Source organism: Alligator mississippiensis, chromosome 8 (assembly GCF_030867095.1).
Source record: "Alligator mississippiensis isolate rAllMis1 chromosome 8, rAllMis1, whole genome shotgun sequence".
Taxonomy (NCBI): domain Eukaryota; kingdom Metazoa; phylum Chordata; order Crocodylia; family Alligatoridae; genus Alligator; species Alligator mississippiensis.
The window spans coordinates 17784507-17807106 of NC_081831.1; the positions used below are offsets into that span (position 1 = coordinate 17784507).

The following is a 22600-nucleotide window of genomic DNA, read 5'->3' on the forward strand; positions in this document are numbered from 1 at the left end:
AAACTATTTATCCTAACAGATTGTGAGCAGCTGTTTTAATGAACCACTCTGTACTGTGCAGACTTTAAATCATACCAAAATGAGACACACGTGTTTTATAAATATGCCAATATGAAGAATCAGAGAGTAAGACAGTCTGGATCCAGAAGGCTAATCTTTCCGCCTCATTCAGTTTAATAGTTTATATGATGGGAAGCGACTGTGTAGAAAATAACAGCATGGGGCTTCCCAGGGTACAACCACAGTTCAAACTGAAAAGTGGGGAGAATTAGCCTCCTGGATCCACGTATCTTACTAATTCTGCATTACAGCATACTTACTGTATATACATAGACCATTTCTTTTGTGAGTCAAATGCAGTTCAAATGTGACCCTCAGTCCATAAGGCCCATTGAGAGGATGATTTTGCTGTGCGTGTGCTTGAGATTCAGAAAGTTAGGGTTAAAATCATCATTGTTTTCTCAGCCAGACTCTCATAGCAGGTGATTACACATGAGCCTGAATCACCGGGTTCTATCATGAGCCAGATCCTGAAGCTAATCTTGAAGGCAAACTTTCCATGGGTTCATCTCAGTGGGAGTTTGGCTGAGTGAGAATTGAGTATGGGCTTTAGGAATTGGCTGATTCACAGTTATACATGAACTTGACTTCATATTTGAAATCAAAAGTTCAGTTTGCATGCGTGCACGCACACACACACACACACACACACACACTTCGTTTTTCTGGAGCTCAGTGATTTTTATTAATAAAAATCATTGCAGGAGCTGAAGTGTCTGGGGACACACACATGCCCTTCCCATGCGCCCCCCCCCCCAATTTATAACAATTAAAACTGGGGGTCCTGCCCAAAACTTGTTGAGAATTAACTTTGCTTTTTAATTCAAACAACACGTTGCAGCCCTGCTGCTCTTGGGAGGGTTGTCATGGTTATCCTGTCCCAGCTGATGTCATCTCCCCTTTGTAGAAGCAAATGCTTTTCAGCTGACCACTCTGGGTAGAGCTGTTTAAAATGCTACAGCACCCTGGGTAACTCAGTAGGGCCTCTGCTATCAGAGAATACATAAAAGATGTGAATTAGATGGCACCACTGAAGTTGCACAGGAATTGATGGGAAACAAGCATGGACATGCCTGCGTGGAGCAGTCACCAAAGATTTTGTGGGTAAACAATGGTGGCACTGATGGGAGCAGAAGAGATTGGAATCAATAAGGAAGCTATTTGATGCTGTTGAATGGCTAGGAGAAGGGCAGTCCAAAATAGACAAAAGTATGGAAAAATGTACCAATAAGTTGTTTGCATTGTGACTTAGGTATTTAAAACTAGGAGAAGTGCTGAGTGATAAATGACTTCTGGATGTTAAATGTCAGATTTAAGGACTCATGGCTGGCATATTTATGATCAGAGATTAAGCTGTACATGAATAATGGCATTTTGCTATTAAGGAGCATTTCTTTATTTCAGGCCAAATGCTGACATCAATATTCATATTCAGTAGCAACTTAATCCTTGGGTAGTCCCACTGAATCAGTGGAAGTGCCTGCAAAGTATGACCCTACTTTCCATAGGTCAAAGTATCAGACTATGACCCCTCCTCATTTTTTATTTGAAAAAAACCCCTTGCTTGCAACTCACTGCATTGAGATATCATGGAGGGTATATGTTTTTCCAGTGGGGTTAAAAGTGATTTAGATATTTATAAAGAAAAATACTCCCACAATTCTGTTAGAGCAAATGAAAATGATAGTGTATATTAGGTCACATGCTTCAGGGTGTTATCCTGTAATTACACATTATGGAATATTATTCCACTTCCCTTTAAAGCAGCTGTATTGACATCTGTCAGAGGACTAGGCAGACTAGGGTGGTGATATGGTCTGTCTTTTCCTTTCTTCTTAGGTTGTGTTATAAAGGGTAGAAAAGCTGAGCAATTTTTCTTTGTTTGGGTAAGGTATGCTCTAGGCTTTAGGAGCCTTGGCATGAGGCATGGGTTGCCTGGATAGGGGCAAAGGGAGGCTGTTGAGGGCACCCTGGTAGAGTGCATATTGTGTTGCTCTACAGAGGCTGAGAGATACAGAGTCCCAGGAGACAGACTGAAGGGTTAGCAGCTCTTGTTAGATATTGAGGATTTAACAAGGTCTGAGGACTGAGTGGAACTCATTAAGGCCTGAGGAATTATTTGTGTTGGAGATCTTGGAGGTGAGCTGGGGAAAACTGAAGAGCCAGAAAGGCTAAGCAAACTAGTACAATCTGGGAGATGGGCAAGTAGTTGCCATGTAGGGGTTCATCATTTATCTTAAATGGGATAGATTTGAGTTAGCTCAGTGATGAGCAGGGTGGAGAAAGGCATCTGAAATGTCATGCTGGCTGAACAAAGGGCAGACTCCCAAATTAATGTGCAAGTCCTAGATGTGGCAGGTAAGACCAGGGAGGCCCCTAGGATGCCAGAGAGAAGAACAGGGCTGGGCTGAACAGAAAGAGGTGTCAGACCAAGTGTTGGAACATCAAACCTGCTACAGGTTCATTAATTTTTCTTTCTTGCTACCCATGAACATACATGTACATACTTTTCCCTTCCAAATTATATATGGTGATCTACTTTTCGCAAAGCAAAGCTTCTTTATTAAGATTTTTATTTTTTTATTAGATTTGTTATTAGGATTCCATTTATAAAAGGTTAGTAAAGCATGAATAGATGTTAAAACGTGCTGCAGCTGTGAGTGGCATGTATTTATAGATGTTTGCATGCTACAGTTATAAACAACCTGTTGACCTTTTGAATTCAGTAACAATAAGTAACAGTGAATTAAATAATTTATTAAGAACATCTACTAATCATGTATTCAGCATTTTTAAATTATTTATACATGCAACTTGAATGTAAAGTGCAATTAAGAAGCTTTCTATGTAAAGGCTTGGTTCGTATATGATGGCTTCTGTGTACAGTCTGCTCTGAACACAAAAGGTTAGGTTTGAGGTCTCAGTTACTATTTGGTAAATCTAGACCTCAGATTTTCAGTGGTATAAGTGAGAGGAGGATCTGCAGTGTTTTTCCTTTCCAATAGAATTGGAAACTTCATACAGACTTGCTTTAGCAGGCTGGGAGGTAGGAGTTTTCTCTGGCTGGCACAGAAACTAGACCTGACCCTAGAGGAAACATGATCACTTAGAAACGTTCTGACCTCCTCGTACACTTGCATACACTCACACACACTGCTCTTACGTTTGGAAACACTGCCTTAGCAGAGGCCCAGGTGGCTGTAGTGGTTATTAACTTCTCTGGAAGAGATATTGTAATTTTTCTCTCTTCTTGGAGTCCCAGGATTCCCAAGGGCAAAAAATTGGTCTTTGAATATTTTGCCTTCAAATCAAGATCCTTATGGTCATGAAGGGGCTGCACAAGTGTAACTGTGGGCAGAAAAGGGCTATACATCAGGTATGTACCATCTATTCTTTTTGATGAAAGCTTAGTTTGCAGCCTCTTAGGTTCTCATATCTCTTCATATTATTTTTAGGGGGAAAACAACCATCAATTGAGTTGTTGGATTGGCTGTCACTGAGTTGACTGCCAGTGAGAGAATGTTATGACATGTGGACAAATCCTGATAGGGGCTGAGTTCCTACAGCTTTCATGGGCTTCAGTGGGACCTAGGATGGAGCTTCACAGTTATGCAATTGGACAAGTACCTACGTAGGAACCTGTTTTGTCTATGTTTACTCAGGGGTTCCATGGTGTAATGGTTAGCACTCTGGACTCTGAATCCAGCGATCCGAGTTCAAATCTCGGTGGAACCTAAAGATTTTTGCCTCCATATTCCTGAACAGGGACCAGGACATTTCCCCCACTAGGATTACTGACGGACCCAGGGGAGGCACCGCCATGCCTAAAGTCAGGGATGACCTAGGTAGGGAATTTTGTCGGAGGGGCTGGACGTGTTTAAATCAGTTGGTCCAGATGCTCTTCACCCATGGGTGCTGAGGAAATTGGTGGGGATCATAGTGGGGCCCCTGGCACGGCTCTATGAGTGCTCATGGGGCACTGGCCAGGTACCAGAGGATTGGAAAAGGGCCAATGTGGTCCCCATTTACAAGAAGGGGAGAAAAGAGGACCCGGGTAACTATTGGCCCATTAGTCTCACCTCGGTCCTTGGAAAGACCTTTGAGAAAATTATCAAGAAGCACATCTGCAAGGGCCCAGAAGAGGAGGTAATGCTCAGGGGCAACCAACACGGGTTCATTGAGGGCAGGTCCTGCCTGACTAACCTGCTTTCTTTTTATGATCAGGTCACAAAGTCCCTGAACGAGGGTGTCAGGGTAATTGTCATTTTCCTGGACTTTAAGAAGCTTTTGACATGGTTTCCCACCACATTCTCTCAAAAAAACTAGGTGGCTGTGGCACTGATGCCTACACAGTCAGACGGGTGGCAAATTAGCTAGATGGTTGCACCCAGAGAGTGGTGGTGGATGGGTTGTCTTCAACCTGGAGGGATGTGGGCAGTGGAGTCCCCCAGGGCTCGATCCTGGGGCCTGTACTGTTCAACATCTTTATCAGCGATCTGGATATGGGTGTGGAAAGCACGCTGTCCAAATTCACTGATGACACCAAGTTGTGGGGCAAGGTGGGCACGCTGGAGGGGAGGGGCAGAATCCAGCTAGATCTAGACAGGTTACAGAGGTGGGTGGATGAGAATAGGACGGGATTCAAGGCAGACAAGTGCAGGGTACTGCATCTAGGGAGAAGAAACCAGCAACACACCTATAGGCTGGGGAACACCCTTCTTGTCAACATGGCGGCAGAAAGGGATCTTGGAGTCACTGTTGACTCCAGGATGAGTGTGAGCCACCAATGCGATGAAGTGGTCAGTAAGGCTAACCGCACCTTGCCGTGCATCTACAGATGCATCACAAGCAGGTCCAGCAAGGTGATCCTTCCCCTCTATGCGGCGCTGGTCAGGCCACAGTTGGAGTACTGCGTTCAGTTCTGGGCACCGCACTTCAAGAGGGATGTGGACAGCATTGAGAGGATCCAGAGGAGGGTCACTCACATGGTCAAGTGGCAGCAGGGCAGGCCCTATGAAGAGAGGCTAAAGAGCCTGAATCTATTCAGCCTCCACAAGAGAAGGCTGAGAGGGGATCTGGTGGCCATTTACAAACTCACCAGTGGGGACCAGCGGGAACTGAGGGAGGCTCTGTTCCCCCAGGCACCACCAGGGGTTACTAGGAATAACAGTCACAAGTTGTTAGAGAGAAGGTTCAGGCTGGACATCAGAAGACATTACTTTACAGTTAAGGCTGCCAGGCTCTGGAAGGGGCTCCCAAGGGAGGTGGTGCTCTCTCCTACCTTGGGGGTCTTCAAGAGGAGGCTGGACAGATATTTGGCTGGGGTGTTATGACCCCGCACTCGTTCCTGCCTGGGGCAGGGGGTTGGCCCTGATGGTCTGTTTAGGTCCCTTCTGACCCTAAGCACACTACACTATGAAACTACCCAAAGGATTCTAGCATGCACAAATGTGTATATTGCAAGCGCTAGCTATCATAATAACAATCTTAGGGGTTACATAGTGCTTTTCATACATATGTCTTGAAGCACTTTACAGGGGAAGTTAGTGCCCTTTTCTCTTGTTCAGATGGGGGAATTGCAGTACCGACGAATGGAGTGACTTGCTCTTGGTTGTTCAGCAAATCAGTAACAGAACCAGGAACAGAACACTATCTCCAAAGCCCCAGTCCTGTTGTCTATCCACTAAGCAACACAATGATTTCCCCTTTGGTTTTCCTTTTCCAATGGCAACAGAATCAGAAAATAGAATCAGAAGGAAAATCCTGTGTGTGAATAAAAGGAATTGCATTTGGCTAGATCTCTTTTAATTGTGGCTCCAGAGAGATCTCTTAAAGAGTGCTGAGACTGTCAGAAACATGACAAGGACTCAGACCCACAGTCAAGGTCCAAGTAAAATGACCACTGATTATAATTGCCATTGACTAAGATTTTATCTAAGTAGGAACCATACATAAGGTTCTTACATAGCACGTGGTCCCAAGCTATATGTTAATTTTCCTTGTGGCTAAAACTACAATGAATGCAATTACTTCATGTGGCCAAGATGCCTCAAAGGAGGAAGATTTACTAATGAAATGGGAAAAGCATATTTTTCCTCCAGGAGTCACACTATATTATTAGGTAGGAAATTCTACGGCCAGACTGGACTGAATGCACCCAATCCCAACAAAATAGTTGAGATAATGGTCATCCCAGGCAGCCTTGAAAGAATTCCACCAATCACTTGGGGAAGTAAGGGGTAAAAATTAGAAGGCCATAACGCCATTGATTTCAATGGAACCGTGCACTAGTTTGAGACGCATAACCTGAGGGTCTGGCCTGGAGTCTGTGAGGCTTTCCTAACTTAAAAACTAAAATTTCTGCAACAGTTTGGGCAAATGTTCCATTTGATCTGAACTGAGCTCTCCACCGATAGTGCTGGTAAGGGTTTTGGTGGTAGCAGAAGCAGTAGGTACTCTGTCTTCCAAAAATTGTCCTGAATTCCTACTTAAAATTGGTCCTCATCCAGGAGAATTAGAATATTCCAGACATCATTATTTCACACTTGTACCTCAAAATAGAAGAGCACTCTGTTTGTGTTTGTTTTCATTCAGGTTGCCCCCTGCCCCTTCAAGTTGCATGCTTCTGAGATATATTAATATCTTGTTCTTGATCTTAGAATAGCCCTAGTATTTGTATATCTTTGGAGTTCTAGAGGGTCTTATTTCAGGAATGCAACTCTAAGTCCTGAAGTACAATATATCATAACACTAAGCTGGAGCCTGGTTACCCTTTGAAGAAGTTTAGCATAGCTAGTGGGTGGTGTAGCATTCTGTTTATTTTCTTTTCATAGTTTCATAGTTGTTAGGGGCTGGAAGGGACCTTACAGATCATTGGGTCCAGCCCCCCCTGCACTTGGGCAGGAAAGACTGCTGAGATCAGATGTCCCCAGCAAGGTAGGCATCCGGATGCTTTTTGAAGATCACCAGGGTGGATCACCATACCACTTCTGGGGAAAGCCTGTTCCAAACCCTCAGCACTCGACTTGTAAAGAAGTTTTTTCTTATGTCTAACCTGAAGCGATCTTCACTCAGCTTGTGCCCATTATTTCTTGTCCTCTCCTCCTTCCCTGCATTATCAAAATCCTTCAGAAAGGGCACTGACAGCCGTGCAGGCCTGCTCTATCTCACAGAGCTTTACATAAAGTGCCATGAGTTAGAGTGCCCTTCCTGATCCAACAACCTGTTGGGTCGATGGGGGCAGATTGAGTTCCACTTTGGAGCTGATTGAGCCTGAGGATCCTGCCTGCAGCCTCTCCCCCTCTTAGACCTGCTCCCACTCCTAGCTCCATTTCCTTACTAGAGATGGAGTCCTCCATCAAGACTGAAAAAACTTTTGTTACACATTTAGACTCTGCTGTGTTAAACTCACCAGATTTTGGCCCAGGTTCAACAGAAAGGTGCGACTCCTCAGAGGGAATCTGGGCCCAGTTCAGTGTGAATTCCCTAGACCAGTGGTGTCCAACTCATCTGGCCCCGCAGGCCAGGTGAGTGACATGGGGCTGGCCTGGGAGCAGGATCCAGTGCACAAAGCCACGTCATTTTGTCTGTGGGCTCTAGTTTGGTTCCAGCAGCATTAATTGATGTGGTTCCTGGTGCTACAGCAGCTGTTGCTCCTCCTGCTGCCACATCTCTGGCCTCATGGACCAGATGATACAGTTTTGCATCTAGATCCCAACCATAAGGCTCTCTGCAGGTCTGGAAATTTAGTAATAAGATGAGTGGTGCCAGCATTTAACATGGCCACTGCTTCTCTACTGCCAAATTTTCAGACCCATGGAGAGCCCTGCAGGCTGGATGACAAGGATTCACAGGCCAGGTCTGGCCCACGGGCCATATCTTGGTCACCTTTGCCTCTAAACTAATTCAACAGCCCTGACTATTGACTGAACATTGTTGTTTGTGTGGGCTTGAATTCAAACCCAAATCTGAGGAGTTTATGGAAACCATGGTGACTGAGCACCTGAATACCACTCACATGTTTTGTGCCCTAGGCTTCTAATAACCGAAGTGCTACATTTCCATGGTAGGTCTGTTGCAGGGGGCACCTGTATGCTAGAAAATGGTTTGGGGTCACTAAGTATCAGACACCATTAATTTGGGCCTAGACTTCAACCGGTGACCTAGAGGCGCAAATGTATCCTATTTTTAGCCCCTGCTCAGGCCAGGTCCTAGTGCCTGCATTCACTAGGCCAGAAACTGAGCCTAATATATTTTGGATCTGGTTTTTGGTTTGAAAAGCTCATGCTTTTGGCTGCCCTTCATTTATTACCTCTTCAGATATAATATGTGATATTTTCTATATTAACAGTGGACGCTGAAAATCCCAGTGGGGTTTTTCTTTTGTTTGCATAAAATATTTGGATAGATACAGTCTGTTACTTGGCATAGCTTTGCCTTCTTGAAATGGGGCTCCCTCTGCTCAGGCCATGTTCTTCCCGTTGGGTTGCCTAATCCATGCAGCGTCTCCCCCCTTGCCCTGCAGCATGTGTCAAAGTGCTTCTTCTCTAAACTTTTCTGCTGATCCTCGTTGAATTACTGAGATATGTGGCCTGCATTCAGGTCTCCTGGGGGTTCTCTTGAACTTGCCAAAGCATCTCCTCTTTCTGTGTCTGCCCTTCCTTAAGGAGGATCAAATGTACGTTGTCTTGACCTACTGCCTTGTTAATTTGAGGATCCTTTAACCTTGTCATAAATGTTTCTGGTGTATGTTGCTACTTCTCAATTCTTGTTCATCCCTCTGAGGAAATTCAATCTACAACTTAGGCTAATCTCCTCTTTTCCTCTTTTGTACAAACATATACAGTGATTGCTGGAGAGTCCTGTCATTCTCTTCATAAACAGGCAGCCATTGAGTGTTCACTCTTTCGAAAACCATGGGGTTTTCCCATTTAAATGTCTTCTCAGCAGTATTGAACAATTTCAGTTAAGTTGCCTTGGTTCCTGTTCCTTAAAGGCTGCAAGTGAATGTCTTGAAACTGAGGACTTAGGCCAGCTGCAGGCAAGAGAGTGCAGCTTGGAGGATGCCTATTGATATTAATTCCCAACTCTGCTACTGACCAGCCATGTGTATGTGGGCAAGTCACATCAGCTGTCTGTATCTTGTTTTCCCTTCCACCTCTTTATGTATCAATATAGAGTGTGAACTCTTTCAGGCAGGGATTGACTCTTATTAAGTGTTTGTGCAGCACCTAGCACAACTAGGCCCTGATCCTGGCTGGCCCCTTTAGGAACCAGTACAGTAAAATTAATAATACAAAGAATTAATCTGTAGAACAATCTTTCCACACCCTGCTCAGTCAATGCTCCTTACTCTCATCTGGCAGCACAGCCAACTTCAAACTATTCAAGTGCCACACATTTCTGGCTTTCCCTACCTGGCCCTGTTGTGTTAAACTTCTGGGGCATAGGAAAGCATCACTATGGCCATTTGTCTATTTGATCTGATTTTCTTCATCACTTACTTGCTGTAAAAGAATTTTCTGAAGTCCTCTTAGCTGTTTTGACTTTATAATGGTTTCTGGGGCTTGGAGAAATAGACTCTGGCCTACCCCTTAGATGTGAGTTGAATAGGACTATTTGCCTCAGTAAGGTTACTCACGTTCATGTTCGTTTGCAGGACAGTGTTCCATTTCAGCAGTGGCCAAAAGGCCCCAAATTTTGGCACCACCACCAGGTATCTGTTTGGCAGCCTATGTAAAATAGGTTTAGTGAGGTGCAGTACAGAGCTTTCAGCATCACCGCAATTAGCATTTATTAGCTACCTTCTTGGCAGGCTAGTCAGAACAGTCCAGCACTGAATTATCCATGGAAACTGAATTGCACATTCACTCCTAGGAGTGGTGTGAGTAGGTTGAGGCATCAGGACACTGGATGTGCAGTGCAGTTGTCACTATCTTGATAAACCCACGGCCTCCACCATGCAAGCACTAAGTGCACTGAAAGCAAGAATTATGGGCCAGGTTCTCAACTGGTGTAAAGTGATGTAGCTATACTGAAATAAAAAATGAAATTCCATTCCTTTCAGTAGATTATATTACATTACACCAGCTGAAAACCATCTGGCCCTTTGAATTCTAAAATGTATCACTCATGATTGCTGAGGACATTTTTCACTGGATTAGCATTTAAATTACAGGCAGGTCTCTTTGACAATGAACCATAACAGGGTTACTTTTAGTGGGCTTTACATTCCTTCATTTTTATTTTTTCTCTTTTAAGAAGCTTCAAGTTTAACTTTAAATCTACACTTTGGCACTAGAGGCCAACACACATCTTTGGTCTATGCCAAATTGAATGTGCCTGATCTTGTCTGATCTCAGAAGCCTGAGTCTGGCTAATATGTGAATATGAGACCACTTGGGAATCCTGGTTGCCTTAAACACAAGCTAAGGAATCATGGCTGAGCACTTGGTAGATATTTGACCACTAAAACTGAAAGAGTGGAAAGCTTAATTTAGCCTTGTTGCTGTCAAAACAATGGATAGGAATCCCAGAAAGACTCCATTGACCTAGATGGTGACATTGTATACAGTTCTTTTCCAGGCATTCTCAAGCGGATAAGCAATTTCAGACATCAAAGACTGGGACTCCTAAGCATGGCTGTGATGTTAGTGAAAAAATTCACAAATAAATAATAATTGGTAAATATCGTTTGTTGCAGGGCAGTAGTTACAGTTTGTTTGCATCAACTATCAAAGGGTGCAAAAAAGTTCTTGAAATTTTTACCATGAGCTTGTCTTACCCTAGGATCACATCCAAGGAGAATACTGGTCCTTCTCATCATCCCTCTTTCACAGGAACCAGAAACTTCAAAGGAAGAGGAAAGAAACCTAACAACTACAGTCACTTACACAGAGAGGAAGTTCCAAGTAGAGGTCAGTGTATGGCTTGAAGCTGGGCAAATTCAAACCCTCATGCATTTTTATCCCTAATGTGAACCCCGGTATTTTTCTGTACAAACATGGAAACTCTTTTGGAATCTTGCCAACCATTTAATATCAGTGAAAGCATGTGGCAGTGAGCACACAAGATTCACAATCTGCTTTGTGAAAATATTTAATCTATTATGATGGCACTGGTGCATGACTGCACCAATCAGGATTTTCCATGCATGTTAGTCAACCTTTAGGCTTGGGATAGAAATTACACATAAACCAGTATAAGTGATCAGAAACCAGTTCAAATCTGTAACACAACAGAAATTCAGTGCACATAAACTGCTTTCAAAATGGCCAAAACTGGTTTAAGATAAACCTGGATGAGTATAGTATCAAATTTTACTGATTTAGATTAAAACAGTGTATTGAACTTCTGTCCCAGATCCCCTCCAGATTTAAGTTAACTCACACTCCCCCAGCATCCCAGGATGCTTTGCAGGGCAGGTGGGCTAGCCTTGGCCCAAGCTGTCTTCTCCAGTCCAGCAGGAAGGCATGCTCTAGTGCCCCCTGGCTTCTGGCCTGGGCCACAGCAGGCATGTAGCTGCATTTCCAGCAGCTTAGACTAACCTATGAAAATTGAATCGATTCAGTCTTGGGTTTTTTGCCTGTCTGTATTTAGTCTTAAGTCTTAGTTTGTTGATGGAAATTTGGCTTACACCAAAAGAGGCTAGTATTACAGCAACATATGGCACAGAGACTGCTTATACGAATATATAGGGTGCCCAACTACTCAAACTATTTATTTGTAGTTGCAGGGTTTGCTATAATTGGCACCTGTGCTACATGCAAATTGTTAACAGTGATGAAAGAACATTATTTTTCCTGTGACTTCTTTGGAGCAGGGACTGTTCATTTAATCTGTTTGTATAGAATCTTGCACAAGAGAGGTTTGGTTATGTTTGGAGTTTATGGTAACACAAATAATAACAATTTGTTGCTGAGCGTTGACAGCACTAGGACTGGGGTGGGGCTACAGGTCAAACTTGACTTGCTAGCAGCACCAATCATTTGAAGATAAAGAGACTGAGATCAATTAATGGTTCTCCAGACACGCTGTTATCAAAGCAGCTCATGCATCACTATTTATGTTGCAGTTGGCTTACCATAGTGCAACTCTTGCAGTACACTGCACCACCCACTGCCCTCCATTGGCTGCAGGATCTCCACTGATGTCAGCGGAAGTATTCAGACCTGGTTTATGAGCATCATATGGCCAAAGGTCCTTGGTAAGCACAACTCAGAGAAACAGCATTGATAAAACACCCTTCCAGAAAACCAGAAATCTTCAAGAGGAGACTAGACATTTACTTTGCTGGGGTCACCTGACTCCCAGTTATCTTCCCTGCTTGGTGCAGGGGGCTGGACCTAATGATCTTCCAAGGTCCCTTCTGGCCTTACAATCTATGAATCTATGAAATGGATGGAAAAAAAGGCAGGAAGCTGAGAGCTCTTGCCTTATCATCTTGGCTCTGCCTCTGTACATGTCTGTGATTCTACACTGACAACTTATGGTTTTCAGCTGCAGTCCACAGAGGAGAAGAGCAGAGAGGATGTAGAAGTGAACTGTGACAGAACTTAGCCTTCAGACTCAGTTCTGGTACCACTATGAAGGATGCAGCCTGCCTTCTCTTCCCTGTTGTGGATAGGCTGGGTGTGACCATGGCCCTGCCTCTCAAGAAGATGGTGCTCTGATAGGAGCCAGCCAAGAGAAATGCCTCCTTTGTTCTGCCTTGGCTCGGAGCAGTGCCAGAAAGGCCAGGGAATCAACTCCTTGAAGCATCTCTTAATGTGACAGAGCAAAGCATGTCTGATTCCCTCTTCAAGGCACCATTCCTCTTACAGGCAGCTATAGAAAGACATAAACCACAGAATACATGAATTATCTTCAGCTGCATCTCCAGTGGTATTTCACCCTGCAACGTTTTCTTGCTGTCATTGGCAGTGAGATGCAGACAGGAGGAAGGCAGAACAACAGAAAATGGGCTGTCAAAAGACATACACAAGAATAGAAGGGGGAATGGGAGTGATGAATAGAGACTTCCTACACATGTTTACAAGGGAAGACATTGATACCCACCATCTTCGGTGACTCCAGGGTCACTGACATAGAGGTATTAGAGAAAAGAGAGCCTGGTGTGCTAACTGAGCTCTAAGAAGAAATTTCTACTGGGGGAAGTCATGGACTAGAAGAGTGATCCTGCAAACTCTCACTGCAGCATGCAGGGCTTGCTAACTTGAGCAGTCCCATTGCTTTCAATAGCATCTTACTGCTTGTGGTGATATGGGAGGAGCTGGGAACACAATGTAATGGGACACAAAGCTAAGGTGCTGCCTGCTTTGATGCTATGTCTGTCAGAGGGAAGTGCTGTGAGCAGTGAATGGAGCTGTGCTCTCTATGGCTTCAGTATGACAATCCCTAGACTCTGCAGTTAATGTTGCATAGAAAGCAGATGAGATGTGATTTGTGAATGTGCTTTTCAGTTACAAAATCAATCCTTACCATGTTCACTCGATCAGCTCTTGGGGGATGAGTCTGCGAAGGCACTGCTCTTGGGATTGAGCAGTGAGCTATTCCAGGCAGAAATTTCGTGTGGGCTCTAGGACCCTAGTCTATGCCAAGCAGAGCTGTTAATAAAAGGGAGCCAAGTCTAGTCACTACTCAGGCTGTTACAGGCTGCAGGTATGAGGGCTGGAAATGAGCTACAGAGGCCTGAAGGAAGTTTTCCCCAGTTCCTGGGCTTTACAGGGCTGACTTACAGAACTGAGCAAACATAGGACTGTAGCCACTCTGACTTCCGCTGTTAGAAACCCAGAGAGAAAATGGTCAGTCTCCTCTGTCAGAAGTGAAGGCAAAGAGCTGTCTGGGTTAGTAACAACTAGAGCCCTCCTCATGTAAGGTGGTGTGCAAGCTACAGCAAGTCAGCTGCTGTCCCAAAGAGCTTCCAATCTAGATGACACAGACCAAGAAAGTAGCATTATCTCTGTTTTACCTCTGGGGAGTTGAGGCCCAGAGAAACTACATGATTTGCCTATGCTCACATGGGGCATTTGTGACAGATGAGGGAACTGAACCTAGTTTCCCTGAGCCTGAGCTTGGTGGTTTGGAAAGACATCTTGCTTTTTCCTATAGGTAGCTACACAAAACTGCAGTTTGTAAAATCTGCAGTCCAAACAATGAGCCCAGTTGCAGTTGCCCACCCAAACTTTCAGTTTAGCCAAAGTGCCTTGCAGGATTTGTTGGATTTTTCCAAACCTTCTGGGAGAACATGGGCCTGGTTTCTGAGCAAGTCCTCAGACTAGTGATGGCTTTGTCCAGCAGCTGGGGGACATCTTCAACTGGTCTCTGGGGTCCCAGCAACCTCAACAGTGAGCTATGACACTTAGAAAGTAAAGGAACTGTGCCCATGTGCACCACACAAGGAGCTGTGCCAATGTGTTTGAGAAGATATAAAAAAGGAAAAACAAGTAAAAGGGAAACTGATGAAAAAGATGAGTCAGAGTGGCAGTGATTTAATATTTTTCTAATACTTTAAAAAAATCACCCTCCCTCTTATTTATAATGTAGCTCCTTAAGTGAAGACTTGGAAATCAGTGAACTTTACCAGGGTCATGGTAGCTGACAGGCTTGAATACAAAGAAAGAAGACCATTTTTCAGCTCAAAGGAACTGGTTGCACGGCTGGATTAACAGCCTTCTATAACCTGCTGCGGAAACGTATTTGCTTTGGCTGCTGAGCAATCTAAACACTCCACCAAGGGACTCTGCTCCACAGTGCATTGTGGATTTATCTCCATTTGTTTCAAAGCGATGCCAGAATCACAGCCAGCGGCTCCTCTGGCATAATCTCCTCTCCATCTGTACTAATAAGGAGTGAGTTCACCTGGGTCCACAGGGTCTGAACAAGGTGTTATGCATCATTTAAGTCTCATGTAAGGCCAAAGGCCCCAATTCTGCAAAGGCTCACACACACACAACTTTAAGCAAAGGGATAGTTATATACAGATCCACAAGACAGAAGAGGGAACTGAACCCAGGTTTCGCACATCTTAGGTTCATGTTTTTACTATTGAACTATCAGATAAAAGGGGATGGGGTTCTCCTCCTCCAGTCATGATTTGAAAAAAAAAAAAAAAAGGGTGGGGAGTGGGGGGCTACATGCTTAATTCTGTGAATCCTAGTTTGAGGAAGGCTCCTCAGTACAACCAAAGCAAGATGCCTTGGTTATAGAGAGGAGATGGAGATAGGCTTAAGATGCAGTCCCTTTTTAGCTTTTGTGTTGGCCATTGTAGGTGACTATCCACTTGGCACACTGGCTGTTGTAGATCCCATTCTCAGCCACACAACTTTCCCCACTCACCATATTAGGAGCTTTGGGGTCAAACTTGGATTTTGTGAATTCTATTTGCAGCCAGGTGCCTGCAATTTAAATGCTGCCATGCCCGCCATTGTGATGCCCAGCTTCTCCTTGAAGATCTAGCTCTATGATTTCATTGGGATGCAATGCAGTATGTCTGGTAGGGCACATTTGGATCTGATCTAAATAATCACAGTCTCATTGCTAAAATCACTCCTATGAGTAGTAACCCAAGGGTGTGTGTGGAAGGGTGTGTGTAGAAAGGGAGAAGAAATACAGCAGCATAAAGAGGAGACAGCTTTTCCAGGTTAAGCTGTGGGGGTGCAAAGGTGCTCTGGGTGAGCAAGAACTCCTGATTAAACTTATACTGCCCTCTTCTGATACAATCCATAATTATAGGAAGCTGCTAGATATGACATTACCTTCACTTGGGTTGAATCCTTCTGTAGCGCATAGGGCCCCCTCTATTTTTCTGAACCTACCATGGCTGTATGACTGCCTGTGTGTCTGCTCCAAAGTACATCTCCATCCCAGGGGGATCATGCCTGCTTACAAATTGTGACCATTTGATTAACCTCTAAAGAAACCCTGACTGACTAAGACATGCTGGCAAAGCTAAGCAGGCCTCTGGTCGTCTTTCTTTTCTCAGTGTCATGTCTTTGATTATTTTTATACGTGGTTAAATATGGGTTCTTGCCCAGCCTTCAACATATAGCTTGTGAGCAATGAGTTACCTGCAAGATGGTTCAGGGCTGCTCAGGGTCTCACACTGAGGTTCGTAGCGAGAGTAGTTCACAATGTTGCCTCTGGTGTGCTATTCACTCAACAGTGTTGCCCAGCAGAGGGTGGGGACCAGTGCACTAAGGACAGGAGCCTATTAAAGCAATGATGGGTGCGACAGTACTTGCTGCCTGCCCTTTAGGGTAAGAGGCAAGCTCGCACTGTGTGTGGGGTGGTGGTTGCTGTCTGGCCTGTTTGCAGCAGTCCAAGACAAGTGAGGATGCCTCCTTGCTCAGCCCTCTCCCTGGGATGCACAGCACATGACTCAGAGCAGGAGATCAGACTCTGGACAAAATGCCAGATTAATTATTTAACTTTGTCCACTTGGTAAAAACATTATTGTTTTGGTGGGAGGCCATGTTTGCATAGAGAAAACCTTTGAGAAAACAAAACAAAACAGCTGTCCTGACCTTGTTCCCCTTCAGGTTTTGGCCAGAACCGCTGAGTCATCAAATGCACAGGTGCAGCTGAAACCCTTCTCTCCAGAGCACACACAGCTTGGCTGAGGTTACATTTTATTCCGTCATCCTTTGCTTGGTTAGAAGTAGGAGCAAGCCCGTTTGAATGCCCTGGTGTGCTCTGCAAATATGATTTCAGGCTTAAATGGCTGCTCATGCAAATTGGTGCAGGTCCAGTGGTTTCAATAGAGCCATTGGATTCAAATGAGGCTGCAACCATTTACATCAGCAGAGAGCTTGGGCCTGTGCCTTTCTGCATTTTCTGTACCAAAAGAAGTGGTTTTTGTAAGACCCCTAATTATTTACTGGTCCACTGGAACCTGGAAGCCTTATTCATTCTGTGCCTTTCTTTATAAATGAAAGAGGAAAGTGAAGTACTTTTGAGCTGGATTACTTCTAGGTTTTGCTTACTGTGCTGACATCCAATTTTCTGTCTTGCTTCTGCACTCATCCACAAAGCCAATGTAGCATTGCCAGCTCTCATGATTATATCACAGATCCCTCGATCCTTGATGATTTTCTTAATGCTGCAGCTCCTTTAGGCATGTGATTAGAAGGGATTGTAGCTTTTGTTACAAAAAATTGCTTCTAGCCATCGGAGTTGTAGAGAAAACCTTGAAAATGTATCCCAGTGACACCCCAAAGACTCAAATACATGAAGGCAAATAACAAAAAACTCCAAATATACATCTGTATTTACGTCCCATTCTTTCAAGCTAATCCACTGATTTGGGGAAATAAGTTTTCTTTGGATACAAAGAGCTGACACTCAAGTCAGCGATCCTGGTTCTGATCTTGTTTCCACCGGAGTGAACCTGTAGTAACTCCACAGGAATTAATCGGTATAAGTAACATAAAAATATGGCATGAATTCTTACATCTGAGTAAATATGGAATAACATTGCTTATGGAAGTGTACAGCAGGGCAGAGTAGCTTAGTGTGAAACCCGTGCCGCTTAAGTCACAGATGAACTTGGCCAAGACAACTGAGTGGAAGATCATGTTCATTGAGAGTTGCACCCATGTGCCTGAGAGTAAATTTAGTAAGTTAGTATTGCGTCTTCTTTGTAAACAGTGAGGAAGAGCAGAACAGCTACAGTAAGAATCGTTGGCTTTCCTTTGTGAATACCAAGGCATGTCAGGGGTTAAAGGATAGAAAATCCCATTCTGCCATTGTGTCAAGGATTCGGATAGATGTCTACTCCATTCACTGTCCAATTGTTGGGTCTCTGTCCTGCATAAGAACCACTTCCACTTGGCACTTGTGGAAGCCTCTTAAAGATGCAATTTCCCACAGTCCCATGTAAGATGGTCCACTGGGCGAGGGACAGAAGTTACACATGAACCGATTTAAGTGATCAGAAACTGGTTTAAACCTGTAACAGAACAGACATTCAGTGCACATAAACCAGTTTGAAGATGGCTGAAACCAGTTTAAGATAAGCCTGGTTGAATGTAGTATCAGACTTCACTGATTGAGCTCAAACCGGTTTATGGAACGTCTGTCCCAGACCCCTTCCTGGTTTAAGTTAAACCAGAGTCCCCCATTATCCCAGCATGCTCTGCAGCTCTGGAGCCAGAGCTGGGGTGAGGGCATAGCCAGGTGCCGGCCCCCCTAAGGCAAAGGGGGCAAGGAAGAGGTTTATTCCCCCTCCCTCCCCTGTCCCACCAGCATGGACCTACCAGGCATTTCTCCACTTGCTGCTCCAGTGGCAGGGGTGTGGCCAGCCCTGGCTGTAGCCTTAAGAGAACTGGCCAGGGAAGGGTTTAATTCCCTCCTCCCTGTCCCACCAGCATGGACCTGAGCCAGGGTCTGCCTGGTGCTCCCCGCTCTCTGCTGCAGCGGTGGGGGACATGACTAGACTCTGGCCAGCATGGCCCCCCCAGGCAGAAGGGGGGTTTATTCCCCCCTTGGGGACCACAGCTGGGGTCTGCCAGCCTTGACTGCCACCTCCGCCAATTGATCTCTGTGCAGGGCGAGTGGCAGAATAAGCTCCCTCCCTGTCCGCTCCACAAGATGCTGGAGGGACTGGGGGAAGTAACCCCCCTCGCCTAAGGGGGCCATGCCCCTGCCCCTGCTGCTAGAGCAGTGAGGGGGCAGGGACCTTGATAAGGGCAGCAACCCCTGTCATGGCTTCCCGGGAGCGCAAGCCTCTTCCTGGCGGTGGGGTGGGCTGCGCTGCAGGCAGGAGTGGGGCGGGTACAGCTGCTACAGACTGCATGGGTCAAGTGGCGGCAGCACTAGGGGAGGCTTGGAGGGCTACGGCCATCCCTCCATGAAGCTAAAACTGGCCAGAGTGACTGTATTTTCAAAGATCTATGTCTGCCTAAGAAATCACGGTACTACAGCCAGGTGTCTTAAATAAGATAATGAGTTGGAGCATTGCGGAAGCAATTTCAGGCTGATTTTCTTTGTATAAAATGCTGAATGAACTGCCAGAGACAATCACCAATAAAGCAGGCCATTAAATCAGTTTAATGGGGAGCAGGATATCATTTTGGAGGAGGAAGAAACCAGGAGGTCCAGCTGTGAGCTAGAATTTTTTGCAGTTGAGATGAGGTAATGTGATCAAAAAATGTACCTCTGCAAACGATGTCCATTATTTGATCTCTTCAAGAGCTTTCTTACCCTGGCTCTGGAGTTGAAAGGTTTTTTATAGCTACATAGTCAGCCTGTAGAACCTGTTCATGAGAGTTACACCCATGTGCTTGAGAGTAGATTTAGTAAGTTAGTACTGCATCTGCCTGGCAAAGAATGATTGCCCAGATTTTCCTTCTGCTTTCTACCTCATCTCTACTGACAGCAGTAAATGGGAGAGATCTGGGGTATAACTTCAGGGTCCTTTGATCAACCTGGAGCAGGATTTCCACTGACAGAGAGGAAGTGGGCAGTGCAGAGTGTCTCATGAATCACTGCTCACCCTTTATCTGGCCACTGAAATGAAAATGCCTGAGACAGACCAGAACACAGCTGAATTTATATTGCAGTGGTTCTTTTTTTTACTAGTTAACTAGGCAGTCAAGAATGGGAAGACATGCAGAAGCTTATTTGCATTTATTAGCTCAGCCCAATGCTGGGAGTGGAGTGAGGATATTCTGCATGGGTGGGTGTCTTAAGGACAATTGCCTTTGGAAGAGGCAAACCCTCTGTGAGTATCCTGGTGTCCATGCACAGGTTGCATTATCTGTTAAGATTTTTCTTTCTTGGTGCACCCAAATCCAGGCTAATGAAGAGAAATGTCCAGGCTCTGATGCTGTCACCCCATTGTCCTCTTTGAGGTGCTGTTTGTTTTGGAAGTACTTGGAGGAAGCAGTCCATGCCTTAGCTGAGTGTCACAGTTGTGGTAGATCCTGGGTTTGTTCTGGGATGTGTGCTAGTGGAGGGAAAGGCTTTTTGTATCCTAGCTCTATACAAGGAGGCTAAGGATGATCTGATTCATAGAAGTAAATGTGTGTGGGCATTAGGCTATTTTCAATGCCCTTTCAGATCCCACTGGCAGTGGAAGACAATAATCTAAACAGCAGGAGGATTTTTATTCGATTATGCAGAAAAGGTTGGGCACGGTTGGGGGAACAGCCCTGAGCAATATAGATTTTGGCTTGCTTGCTGTTTCTAAAAAGAAATTATATTTAAGAAAAGGACCCAAAAGAGCAAGCTGGTCAAACTCAGTTAATTTATTGACTGAAATCAGTCAACAGGACATATAATTAAAGGTGACCAAGCCAAAAGGGGTGCAGCAGCAGTTGCAGTTATAGGATGGAGGCAGCTCCACATAATTTTTAATACATCTATATTTATCCCACACTTGTTTATAGCAAAAACGTTATGCAAAATTTAGCCAACCTGCAACTTCGTATCTCATAAGCAGAAGTACAGAACATGTGCCTCATCTGTGACCACCACAAAAATCTTACCAAGCAAATTTCAAGATGTTTTGAAATACATTTTGCAAGCCTAATGTCATACAAAGTTCAGCTGCAGCTCAAATACTCAAGCATCACAACTTAGTGTAAGAATGGAGCAAGCCTTTATCCTTCTGAATGTATGAATACTAAAATTTAATACCCTTCTCTCTCCCTCTCCCTCTCCCTGTGCATGTGTGTGTGTTATACACACACACACACACACACACACACACACACACACACACACACAATTATATATATATAATTGTTAACATAAAAGTACATGATCCTAATAATACCTATAGAATTGGCTAACAAATATCTCACCCCATTTTTTCTTCTGAGCTTTTGTTTATCAAAAATATGGATTTCTTTATAGAATTTTTTGGTGACTAGAAAGGATTTTTGTGGGTAATATCTTTTGGACCAAGTGTATGTCAGTGTTTAGTCCTTGTTTCTTAGTGTTCATCCGGCTTCTGAATTTTTGCATCTGAATTTTTGTTCCTAGGCTCACCTTTTGAAGGTGTTTTGTACATTTTCCTTGATCTGGAGACTGGACATTTTTTCTAATGGATGTCTCTATCAAATTCATTTCGACTGAAAGGCTAAAACCTCCCAAAGCGTCCACTAAGTGTAGATACCAAAGGTGGATCTGCAGGATGAGGGTGGCATTCAATGGTGCAGCTTTGATTTCTGCTCCACCCAAACTTTAAAACCAGCTGCCCAGGAGGGGCAGTAGCATTACTGTTCAGGCAGTGCTGAGAGAGTCAACTAACTTCATGGCTCATTATCAGCTCCCTGAGTCCTGCTAATCTCTCTCACTCCACAGGTGTTAATAACCCTTTATCCTTTTTAAGGGCCTTGGTATTCCACTATTCAAACTATTTTTTCTTCTGCAATTTTGCTGTCTGTTAGCCATTTCTGGTAATGCCTTTCTTCTATTCCACAGCCCTGTAAACTGTTTTCAGCTCTAGCTAAAAACCTTACTTCAGGGGTAGTAATATTACTGGATGTAAAAATGATTGACAATGAAGTATTGGCGGTACTGCCAAGATGCTCAAGAAGGCTTCATTTTGTTTTATGAATCTGAATAAGAGATGCAGATTTAACTATAATGCCTATGGAACTAATGACAATATCTTTTGATGGTTTTCATTATTTTTTACCTAATTTGTGGTTTTTTACACTATATATATCATCCATCAAATTTGTGTACATGCCAATAGTTATATTTGTTTTTGCTTTGATATTAAACTGAATAATACAATGCCCTACGTCCTTAGCATATTAGTAAAGCATCTAGTTCCTCTTTAACTGAAGAAAAATATTATGTATTTTATGGTTTGATGTGCCACACCATCCGCACCCCCCGTTTCAAAATCTTTGATCCGCCAATAGTAGTTAGTACCTATATTTTTAAATGACATATTGTGCCTGAGTCTCCACTGACAGACCCTTGGTGAAGTTAGTTTTACTTGTGCAGATTGAGTGTAAAGTAGGTTAAAATCATATCAGATCCAAAATGGCTGCATTTTACTGCTACTTGGTTCACACAGGAGTAAATAAATGATAGATCAAGTGATATGGCCATGGCAAGTCAGTTGTGTTGAGTTGCATCTTGAGTCTGCACATTGGAAAGTCAGAGAGATTCCCAAAATGGCATATTCCCATTCAATTTTCGTTAGCTCTCTGGCAGTGAGGAACAAGGAGAAAATATTGAGTTTGCCTGTAAAAGTTCTTATAGGAAATTTCAAACTTGAATGGGATGAAAGTAAAAATCTGACAAGTGGACACTAATGGAAAAAAGCAAGGGAGAAATACTTGCTTTGAATTCCTTTTTTGAGAGAATCTGAGATACTTGGATTTAGATAATTCAAATGATGAAAGGAGTCAGAAAACCAGTAGACAGCTTTGACATATTTTAGTGCCTGGGCTGTTTCTTAACATGAACAAATAGCTCTTCGATTTTCCTGTGAAATCTACTCAAGCTGAACCTTGAGCCTAGAAGTCGAAAAAACATCAGAGCACTCAAGTTTCCTACCAGTGGGCCCGTCTGGACTGCA

The 22600-nt window shown here is 44.0% G+C and overlaps 1 protein-coding gene and 1 non-coding gene across 3 annotated transcripts in view; both read left to right on the forward strand.

The window, feature by feature from the left end:
- TRIM16 (tripartite motif containing 16) overlaps positions 1-22600 on the forward strand; it is a 146573-nt gene that overhangs the window by 15978 nt on the left and 107995 nt on the right. Inside the window, exons 1-2 of one of the 2 annotated variants that reach the window (XM_059732189.1) lie at positions 3246-3436; positions 10849-10976. The gene's annotated coding sequence lies outside the window, so the exon portion shown is untranslated. Of the gene's footprint in view, positions 1-3245; positions 3437-10848; positions 10977-22600 lie in introns of those variants that run through there. The other variant, XM_059732190.1, reaches the window with a different exon arrangement.
- On the forward strand, positions 3724-3795 carry TRNAQ-CUG (transfer RNA glutamine (anticodon CUG)). Its single transcript has one exon. It is a non-coding gene; the product is annotated as a tRNA-Gln (tRNA).